The sequence below is a fragment of the Nematolebias whitei genome, chromosome 9 (assembly GCF_014905685.2).
Source record: "Nematolebias whitei isolate Nwh7 chromosome 9, NemWhi1, whole genome shotgun sequence".
NCBI classification, from domain to species: domain Eukaryota; kingdom Metazoa; phylum Chordata; class Actinopteri; order Cyprinodontiformes; family Rivulidae; genus Nematolebias; species Nematolebias whitei.
The window spans coordinates 45,961,356-45,972,786 of NC_056506.1; the positions used below are offsets into that span (position 1 = coordinate 45,961,356).

The 11,431-nt window shown below is 39.5% G+C and overlaps 1 protein-coding gene across 1 annotated transcript in view; it reads right to left on the reverse strand.

Moving 5' to 3' along the window:
* LOC119414298 (contactin-associated protein-like 4) overlaps positions 1-11,431 on the reverse strand; it is a 146,300-nt gene that overhangs the window by 108,075 nt on the left and 26,794 nt on the right. The gene's annotated exons all lie outside the window — the stretch shown is intronic.

An 11,431-nucleotide genomic window follows, 5' to 3' on the forward strand; every position in this document is an offset into this window, starting at 1 on the left:
ATCTTCAAACCCACAGACAAGATGGACTTCTTTTGTTTTGCACTCAATAAATGGAAGCACATTTAATGAGTTCCTCCCAGATGAACCTGGCATCTGACATCACTTATGCACAAGTGATGTCAGATGCCAGGTTCATGTCAGCTAATAAGATTTTGACAAGTCTGTAAAACAACCACAACCTTAAGAGGCAGAAGCAAAATCAAAATTGAGTGTTTCACAGGGAAGAGATCAACAGAGCATATCACAATATCCAACACAGCTGGAGATGAATCAGCCTCCATCGCTTTGCCTGAGTGAGGAAAAAAATAACAAGCGGAGTTGATAAAAACAGCAGGAGAGGAGCTGCCTTCTGTCTGTGTCCTAAATGATCACCATTGCTGGATCAGAGAAACACTGGAGCATTTAAAAATTCGCCCAGAGGAACTCGAGCAATACATCAGCTAACCCACAGACTTTAAACTGAAACCACTAACATGGTTCCGTAATTATCTTTCAAATAGGTCACAGCAAGTAAAGGTTGACTCTCATATTTTACAGTTTCTTCCGGTTATGTTAGGTGTACCCCAAGGCTCCATTCTTGGTCCAACTCTTTTCTCCATATTTCTAAATGATATCTTGCATTTTGTTTGTGAGGCCTCGATTCATTTATATGCTGATGACACTATTTTATACGCTTTTGGCTCTACTCTGGATGAGGTTGTGAAGTCCCCTGATTGTGGTTTTCTTGAAATCCAGCAGGTCTTTTCTGACTTAAATTTGTCCTTAACTGCCAAGAAAACTAAATGTTTGTTGTTCTGTCATGGAGGAGGAACCATAACCAACTCGGTGGACTTCACAACAGTAAACAGTGATAAAATAGAAGAAGTAACAGTTTATAAATATTTGAGAATTTGTATCGATGGTGCTCTGTCCTTTTCACGTCATGTCAATGTTTTGTAATTGGTTAAAGTCGGTCTCTATATAGAAATCGATCTTTATTGGCTTCCAAATGAACCATTGTTGAAAAAAAACATTCTACCTGTGTTAAGATGATGGAGACATAATTTACAGACATGCTTGTAAAAGCGTCCTTCGTAAGCTGGACACAATTTATCACTCTGCTATTCTCTTTGTTACAAATGCTCCTTATAAAACATCATGGGCACCTCTTGTTAAATGGCCTCTCTACATATTTGTCATTAAATTAATTAGTTTATCATCATTTATAAGACGTTACTGGTTATTCACCTCCATATTTAACTAATCTACTGCAACTAGCACCAGTTTCGAAGTATAACAGCCGATCCTCTCAGTATTAGTGGTTAACAACTCTAAAGACCAAATCTGGCTTTGCCTCTGCTGCTCCATCTGACTGGAATCTGCTTCAAAAAACTTTGGGTCTGACCTCACTTGTCTCCGGTTCTAATTTTAAAAATTGTTTAAAAGCCATTTTTAGTGCAAATGTTTTCATGATTAGTAATGTTGTTGTCTGACTTTGAACATGAACTGTTGTTAATGTAATTTGAATTTCCCTCTTAATGACTTGGATATTTCATGGTTTTGACTTCCCTTCTCTTGACCCTACCTGTACCTGTTGATGCTTCCAGGCTCACACTGTAAATAATAATTTGTTCTTAGTGTTAAATAAAGGAGAAATTAAATGAAACATCCTGTCACTCACACCTGCACCCTATTGAGCCCAGCTGTTTCCATCTCCTCATCAGCCCCAGTCCATTTGTTCCCTCAGTCTCCATTCCCACATCAGTCGAGCATTATTGACTCCCGTACCACACCTCGGTGTCCCCATGCCTCTTTGTCCTTATCTCTAGAGGGTTTTGTAAGTTTGTTGACACAGTTTGTTTTGTTTGAAATACAAATAAGTCTTATTTTCTTGAGCTCCTTGTCTGTCTGCCTTCTGGGTCCAAACCTCCTGAAAACCGTGATGGCTGCAGACCCACAAACGTCTGAGCTTTTGCTGTCGGCAACAGGCTATAACAATTACTTCCTATTTTTATTTCTTTTGCATGACTGCTGTGATTTTTTTTTCCCTTATCCAAGGAAAACAATTATTTTAGTTTTGAATTTGGAAAAATAAAGTAAACATTGGTTTCTACTGGGGCAGCACGGTGGTGCAACTGGTAGAGCTGCTGCCTCTCAGTGAGCAGGTCCTTGGTTCAAACCCCGGTTCAGGGGCCTTTCTGGGTCGAGCTTGCATGTTCTCTCCGTGCATGCATGGGTTTTCTCCGGGTGCTCCGGTTTCCTCCCACAGACCAAAAACATGCATGTTAGGCTGATTGATGACTCTAAAATTGTCCCTAGGTGTGAGTGAGAGAGTGAATGGTTGTTTGTCTCGTTTGTCTCTATGTGTCCCTGTGATGGACTTGTGACCCGTCCAGGGTGTACCCCGCCCCTCGCACAGTGATTGCTGGACATGGGCACCAGCGACCCCCGTGACCCCAAATGGAATAAGCGGGTAAAGATAATGGATGGATGGATGGATGGATGGTTTCTACTGAGCGGTAAATAAACCAGTACAACTATATTAATTGAAAAATGGCCCATCGACATTCTTGCAGGTGATTCTGAGGGACTGTTCACGTATACTCATACACTACAATATACAGTAAATATACAGTAAAATACCATCAGCTCCAATATTACTGTTTTCTTCTCACGTTTGATCTGTAAGCTAAACCCAGCACTGCCTCTGTTAAATGTGTCTGATAATGGATGTTGTTATTCGCCTCTGAGACAAGAACCAATTTCTGTGATTCATGCTGCCATTTGATTCAGCCTCTCCGACAATAAGGTTTGATTTCTGTGTCAGCAGCAGAGAGCTCTTCATCCCAACAGCACAGCTTCATTTCAGTCTCTACAACAAACATTGCCTAACGTTTTTGTTGTGCAACACCACATTTTTATGAGTTTGTGACTTTTTTTTTAACATTATTTGTCTGTTGGTACATTTCTTTAGAACACACTAAAAAAATTACATAATGAGAATAAACAATTCGTCTATAGGCGGGAGGCAGAAACAGAAATATGAGGATCTGTGATTTGTCTGACTTTTTAAGTCATTGGTGCGATAAAAGTAATTTTTCACAAACTGCTCAAGCGTTACATCCCAGGACTGATTTTGAAGTTGTTGATACTTTAATAAAATGGAGATTCAGCCCTTGTCCAGAAAAGCTGTTTTTTTTTCTTTCCAGAACAATCTCTATTTATAGATATAGATCTATTAATCTACAAAGTATTTATAGCTCCTAAAAAAGCCATTTTGTGTGGATGAATGGCTGAAATAATTTACTTTTATGTATCAAAGTTAATGCTCAATAATTCAGGTTAAAAAAAATCTGACAAAGTTCAATCTGGCAGCACGGTGGCGCAGTTGGTGGAGCTGCCGCCTTTCAGCGAGCAGGTTGCCCCAGTTCAAATCCTGGCCGGGACCTTTCTGGGTGGAGTTTGCATGTTCTCTCCGTGCATGCGTGGGTTTTCTCCGGGTACTCCAGTTTCCTCCCACAGACCAAAACATGCATGTTAGACTGATTGGTAACTCTGAATTGTCCCTAGGTGCGAGTGAGAGGGTGAATGATTGTTTGTCTCGTTTGTCTCTATGTGTCCCTGTGATGGACTGGAGACCTGTCCAGGGTCCCCCGATTCTCGCACAGTGATTGCTGGATATGGGGACCAGTGACCCCCCGTGACCCGAAAAGGAAGAAGCAGGTAAAGATAATAGATGGAAGCCTACCTGACTTAACTTTGTTGGGTTACTTTTATGTATTAACAAATCACATCTATAGTTAAATAAAATTACCATAATTTCCAGACTATAGAGCGCACCCGAACATAAGCCGTGCACACTAAATAATTCAATTCAGTTTATTTATATAGCGCCAAGTCACAACAAAAGTCATATCAGGGCAATACAAAACATTTTTATACATGTATAGGCCACATTTGTGTATAAGCCACAGGTCTCCACGTTGTAACATGAGATATTTACACAGAAAGATTTATTTTTAAAATGTTTAATTAAATAGGTATCAGTAACATACACAAATATGTTCAGTAAATGTTTGTTTTATGAATATTGTCTTTAACATGGGGGTTTAAAAACATCCGTAATTTAGCCGCAGCATGGTTTAAGATGCCTGGTTCAAAGCTGTGAAAAAAGTAGCAGCTTATAGACTGGACATTACAGTACGTAAAAAACAGCTTAGACTTACATTTATGCTCCGATTTAAATATTTTAAAATGTCCTTTTATGTCTTACATTATTCTCTTTGATTACATGTGCTAATTTATCTGTCAGCTGTTTGGTGAATAATTTCTCATCAGCAGTTAAATGACACAGAATGGTTAAATTATGGGCTGTAAATAAAATAAAGTAAAAACGCATAATTTTATATTGATCTCAAACTTGTTTTATTCACAGCCACAGGAGGAAAAACTTGGTTTCCATTTTTTATATATATATATTTTGGTTTTACACAAAGTCTCATTCAATGAAAGTAATAATAATGCAGAAAAACAATCAAAAGGACCTGGAACTGTTTCACGTGACGGTGTTTGTTTATGAATGTTTGCTGTCCTGCTAGTAAAAATTTAGTTTAGCATCTTTTAAGACGCTGTCTCTTTAAAGCGTCTGTTCTCCAGAATCAAGCCTCTCTTCCTATTAATCATATCTAACTGTGGTTATGACTTATTGACCCTGAGGAGTTACAATATGAATTATGCTTTTAAAAATGTTTTTAATTATTTATTGTCCTTTGACCCTATATTATCAGTGCTTCATCAAAAAGGTTTAGCATCTGAGGAGCTGTGACTGTAGAAGAAGGAAAAACCGTGACAAACTTTTCTGATGAGGTCATCATCAGATTTCAGAGATGGGACAACGTTTCAGTACTCTGAGTGCAGAAGTAGATGTTTCTTTGGACACGTTTCATTGGTAAGCAAAGTAGATAAGCATTTTTATTTTAATAAAGTGGTTTTCTATTTACAGTCCAGGCACAACACTGGTGTTCAAGTTTCCCCTGATTTGGTTTTCATGAATGTTAAAATCAACCAACTGCAGATAGTTTTAGTTTCTTAAATGTTTTATGATGTTCGTTGCAGGCAATTAAACTGTCTGCCCTTGCATTATTTTTTGTTGATGGCTATTTAAGATAAGATAGAACTTTACTGATCCTGCAGGAAATTGTTGTGCCAGAGTTTAAGCACAAAGGAACATACACAATGAAGTTGTAGGAAGTAAAATCTTTTAAGGTGGTATCCCACTGGGCTGCACCTCTTGGTGACCAGTTTGTTGACCAGTTGGCCAACAGCAGTCGTGAAGAAGTCTCCAGAATGAAACATTCTCAGGGATTCTCAAATTCTTGTAATGAAAGAGATTCGTACAATATAGACAAATACATGCAGTTCTCATGTTTATACAATAAAAGCATTTAAAAAATCAGAATATACAAATGTTGTTGGAACTATTTAATTTAATGGCGCTGTTTGTGACAAGATGATGAGTTCCTGCACGACTCTCACTCTTTAATTGAATTTTGAAGACTTGAGTTCAAGTTCAAGTCAAGTTTATTGTCATTCACATCACATGTGATACATGAGGTGGAAGGAAATGATGTACTCAGGGTCTCAGTTACACCCAAAAACAGCAAAAATATTTAACATATATAATATAAAGTGTAAAAAGAAACAACAAATAAGGATCTAAAATATACACTAAGATATAAGCTTAACACTAATAATGTGTAACAATAAGGCACAACAAGAGTCTGTGGTGAGCAGATGGGTATGAATGAATACAGCAGCATGAGATCAGCAGCATGAGATCAGCAGCACAGATATGTCACATATCACCAATTAAAGTGACATTACAGTGATAATCCTGATTAGGGATTCATGAGTCGTAACAGCCTCAGGGTAGAAGCTGTTCCTCAGTCTAGTGATTCTACACTTAATGCTCCTCAACCTCCTTCCTGAGAGGAGCGGGGCAAAAAGTGTGTGTGCTGGGTGAGTGGAGTCCTTCGTGATGCAGGTGGCCCTCTTCCTGCATCTAGAGGTTTGGATGTATGTGATGGTGGGGAGGCTGACTCCAACAGACTTCTGTGCAGCCTTCACCACTCTCTGCAGAGCATGAAACATTCAATATAAAAGTTTTCTCTCAAAATAGTTGCAGCAGTCATCTCCTACGCATCTTGTGAGCGCTAGAGCTGCAGTTTGACTTGTGCATGGGAGCTCTTCTCAAACAGAAGGCATTCAGCTAATGTTCAGGTCTAAAAACAAAATAACTGGTTTGAATCTGTCTTTTTTTAACGTGCACTTGAAAAATAAAATCCTAAATGTGGGGCAGCTGCCAAAATGCACATAAAGCAGGCTATGTGGGTACGATGAAGGCAACACTTAAAATAGTTTTGAAAGTCGTACATAAAAATAAGTTGTGATTTATTTATTTAAAGTTGGCTGCTTAAAACGTAGCCATGTGGCTCGTTTTTCCTCTTCCGGTGAGACTGCAACTGGAAACTTCCCGATTTACCTGCAGTTTTGGGTCACCAACTTGAAAGTGCTGGAGTAAATTTGTACTGATTAACACCAAAGTCCATGCTCAATAATCCAGAAATAAAATAAAATTTAATAAAAATTTATAAAAAGAGAAACCGTCCAGCTGACTTGACAGAAAATTGTTGTATTTTATACCTGGGTTATTGAGCATGGACTTTGGTGTTTTGAACCAGTTTGACATGACTCTCGACAAGAGAGAGGACGGGCACTGGAGGAGAGGCCATGCCCCAGAGACCATCTTACACTAACTTAACTGGTTTTTTCCCCACTTTGGAGTAAGCTGTTGGGGGAGAAGCAGTTTTGTTTGGTGTTTCCTCAGACTGATGAAGCCTTCTGGATGGAGAGTGAAACGTCTCAGCACAAAAAAAAAAAAAAGAAATCGTCTAGATGACCTGACTGAACATTGTTGGATTGTACATCAGTACAGCAGACAAAATGTTTTAAAATATTTGTTTAAAACCTTTTACAGCAGGATGAGTATTTTGGTGTTGGGACATAGCTGTCAGGGTCAAGGTTCTTTATTGACATTCACATCACATGTAGTACATGAGGTAGAATGAAATTGTGTACTCAAGGTCCCTGTTACATCCAACAATAGCAAAAATATAACGTGTAAAAAGAAACGGTAAATAAGGATCCAAGATATAGACTGATATATGCTAAACATGCTTAAAAAGCCTAGCCTAGACCAAACTGTCTTGGTTAATTTCAGGCCCATCTCCAAGCTGCCTTTTATTTAAAAAAATAGAAAAAAATGTATATTCACAGGTCAAATGTTTTATGGATGAGCACAATATCCTGGAGGTTTTTCAGTCTGGCTTCAAAACTCACCACAGTACAGAATCAGCTCTAGTCAGAGTTTTTAATGGTATTCTTATGGCAAATGATTCTGGTGAACATGTGGTTCTTGTCCTGCTCGTCCTAACAGCTGCCTTTGATACCGTGGACCACAACATTTTAATATCACGCTTACAGCACCAAGTGGGTATCTGGCACTGCACTGAGCTGGTTTAGGTCCTATCTGGCAGACAGAACCATATCAGTCAACATAGCTGGTTCTGAATCCTCCACTGCTCCTCGGTGTTTTGGGGTTCCACAGGGCTCTATTTTAGGTCCCCTGCTTTTTTCCCTTTTCTTGCTTCCATTGGGATCAATCCTTAGAAAGCATGGGATCTTTTTTCACTCTTATGCTGATAGTCAGATCTATATGTCACTAAAAAAGAAAAATGCCCCCTGAATCAGGCCACTTCTGTTGTGTCTTGAAGACATCAAAGCCTGGATGTCTTTAAACTTCTTAAATTTCAATGAAAATAAAACAGAAGTGATGGTGTTTGGTCCTAGTGGTTCTTGTGAACCTTGCCCTGTTGATCTGGGTCCTCTGGCACCACACGTAAATAAAACAGTTTCTAACTTGGGTTTAAAATGGACAGTGATTTTAAATTAGATTCCCAGATTGGAGCGGTGGTCAAGACCAGTTTTTATCACCTCGGACAGCTGGCTAAGGTGAAGCCCTTCCTCACAAAACAGCAGCTGGAAACAGTAATCCATGTCTTCGTCACCTCTCGGCTGGATTATTGTAACGCTCTTTACCTTGGCATCAGCCAGTCCTCCCTCAGACACCTCCAGTTGGTCCAGAACGCTGCTGCTCGGCTTCTTAATTGGAGTTCATAAGAGGAAGCACATCACCCCCACTCTGGCTTCACTCCAATGGCTGTCTGTTCATTTTAAAATTATTTTATTTGTTTTTAAAAGTTTAAATGGTCTTGCCCCATCCTACCTCTCTGAGCTGCTTCACCCATACCCTCCTGCTCGGTGCCTCAGATCAGCTGATCAGCTGCTTCTGGAGGTGCCGAGGTCCAAACGGAGGCTCAGAGGTGACAGAGCTTTTTCTGTTGCTGCTCCAAGACTGTGGAACGATCTTCCTCTTCCCATCAGACAAGTCCCTTCACTGTCCAGTTTTAAAACTTTTAAAAATACATTTTTACTCCCTGGCTTTTAGCACACACTGAATTTGCTCTGCATTGTTTTTATTGTTTTTATTGATCTTAATGTTTTAACAACTGTTTTGTTTTTTTATGTGTTTAAATGTTCTTGATTTTATCTGTACAGCACTTTGTTGCAGCTGTGGTTGTTTTAAAGGGCTTTATAAATAAAGTATTATTATTATTATTATTATTATTAAATAAATGCCAAACAGTACGCTAAAAGATCTAAGATATGTGCTAGTCACTAATAGTGCAAAACAATACACCTATGTTACACAGATGTAATTTGTGCATTGATTCAAATAATTAATTTGTCTCATTTGTTGAATTATGTTCTCTTTAGCATTTTTTGCCTTAAAAGTTACCCCAGATTTACATTTCCACAGTGAAACTTTAAAATCATACACTGTTTATAAGAGTGTAGTTTAAATGCCTACGCACCTTTTAATCCACTGATTTAAAAGCCATTTGGGTACTTAACAATCAGACAAAAACTCCAACTCTTTGTCTCTCTGCAGCTCCTCCACACAGTGTTTATCCCTGCAGGACTCGACCCGACACATGGTTGTGACTGTGGGTGGTGGAGAGCTCTCAGTGTAAAAAGCAGGTGAATTACAGTCCACTGAAGAGGGGAAATAAGAGGGACGGCTCTCCAGCATGGAGTGCTGTAATCCCTGAAGAGATAATGCTCAACGAGAGCGCAGCCTCGCTGAGGCAACGTTTATAGAGAGGGCAGCCGAGTTAAAAACACGGAGCGGGTTTTCCTCTTCTAAGCTTTGGCATTTAAATGCCGACGTCCCTGACGGTGTGCAGCACAAACCAACGACTCAGAGGAAACTGGGGTTAAATGTTGGATAGCTGCTGACCTCTGCAGCCAATGAACCTCGACAGTGTTCAATCAACAACTTCTTGAACATTTAGATACTGGACTTTTCTCAGAAACAAACACCTATGACATTAAGAAGGTGGAATCACTAAATTCAGCTTGTTGCTACTGTTGTAGCAGGAGTGTTTGGTTAAAAGTGGCAGAGGAATATAACACTGAACAAACAATTTAAGATAAAGGATGACCGGTTATCGAGAACAAAAGCTGTTTCAAGTCAAGACAAGACAACACTGGACCACAAAAGAAAAGAAGACATTGGGCCATAAACACACTGTGGTGTAAAATAACATTCGCTGCTCCCCCTTCAGGGGTCGCCACAGCGAACTAACTCGCATGAAAACATGGCAATTATTTTTATGCCAGATGTCCTTCCTGCAACCACAGAGCACCGAGCTACCACAGCCCTCTGTGTGGAGCAGAGAGCTGCTATCCAGGGCGCCTGGGGGAGCAGATGGGGGTTAAGGGCCTTGCTCAAGGGCCCAGAGTGGGGCAAATGAGGGCGGAGACATGTGTGGGTGCTTCACTTTTCCCTCCCACATCTTGGTGTTGTCAGTCCAGGGAGTTGAACTAGCAACCTTCCAATCACAGGTCCACCTTCTCTAACCTCTGCGCCACCGCTCCCACTTGCTCATCTAAAATAGTTTAACAGCAGTTTTTACTAAAATCTATAAAACGTTCACAATTTTTCATGTAAATCCACAAATCAAAGTATTTTACAGGGATGCTTTGTGATAAGCCAACACAAAGTGCAAAACCGTGAAGTGGAAAGAAAAGTTTTGTTTTTGTTTTTTTGTTGTTTTTTTCTAGAAAGTGAAGCTAATCTGCCCGCTTTACTTTGATACATGGATCTAAAATCCACGCATCGACAATCACATTTGAAAAAACAGAAATTATATAATTTTTGAATGATTCAGTTTTTTCCATGTAATTCAATTTTTTTTCAAATGTGATTCCGTTTTTACAAATGTTGTGTTTTTCTTGTGCTTTTTTTAAAATGTAATTTTGTTATTTTCAAATGTTGTTTATTTACACCTCAGGGCCACCGTACTAATGTGACAATGTGGTAAGACTACATTTTAAAGGCACTGTACAAACAAAGGTAGAATATTTTTTAACTTTGAGTCAATAATAAAAGAAGTTCCAGTGAAACACAAGTCCACTAACAAGAAGAGCATATGAGTGAAGGGACAGAACATTTTTATCTCTGTAAAATATCCTCTTGATAAAAGTTTGATCTGCTGCTCCCTGAAGAGGTTTGAGAATTAAAAGGTCTCTCCTACAACTGATCCAGCCTCCTGCGAGTTCTTTTCACCATTCAGGGAGAATAAACTGTGATTCTGACAGCAGTAAAAGTATCAAAAGACTTTTCTTGAATCTGTCGAGTGCAGAAGCCTTGGCGCTGTCCGGCACAATTGATCACGGCTGACATGATGAGCACACCAATACCTGAGGAGACGGAGAGGAGGGCGGGCGCTCATTCACGTGCCTTCTTTACAATTCTTCTGAATTTAAAATAAGTGGGACCCTGAATACTGATGCGCTCCATCCATCACCCCACAAACAGCAACGAGCTGAAGGTTTTGCTCCTTGGGGTTCAGTAAGTCTCCACAAAACCAGAGTTCAGACACTTCAGACGGGCCGGTTCACTTCTCCAGTCAGAGCACGTGGCAGCAAGCGGGAGGATAATGAGGTTCCAGTGGCGGTTGTTTTTGCTCAGGAGCACTAACAATCATCCTCAAGCAAAAACCGTCAAGGTTCATTTCATTAATGTGCCCCGCTTCTACCTAAAGGCTGAGCGGCCTGAGACGACAAGATGCTCTCATCTTTACAGTCAAATCCCACAAAACGAGGTGTCTTATTTAAAAACTACAATAAATTCCAACGCTTGTGCAGAAAAGAGGAGTGCCCAAAAATATAACTACAGTACAATGACAAATATTAAAATTTATGTCTTGTTCTTTGTATTGGATCAATACATAAACTTCATGATAGGAATGAAGGATATTAATATATA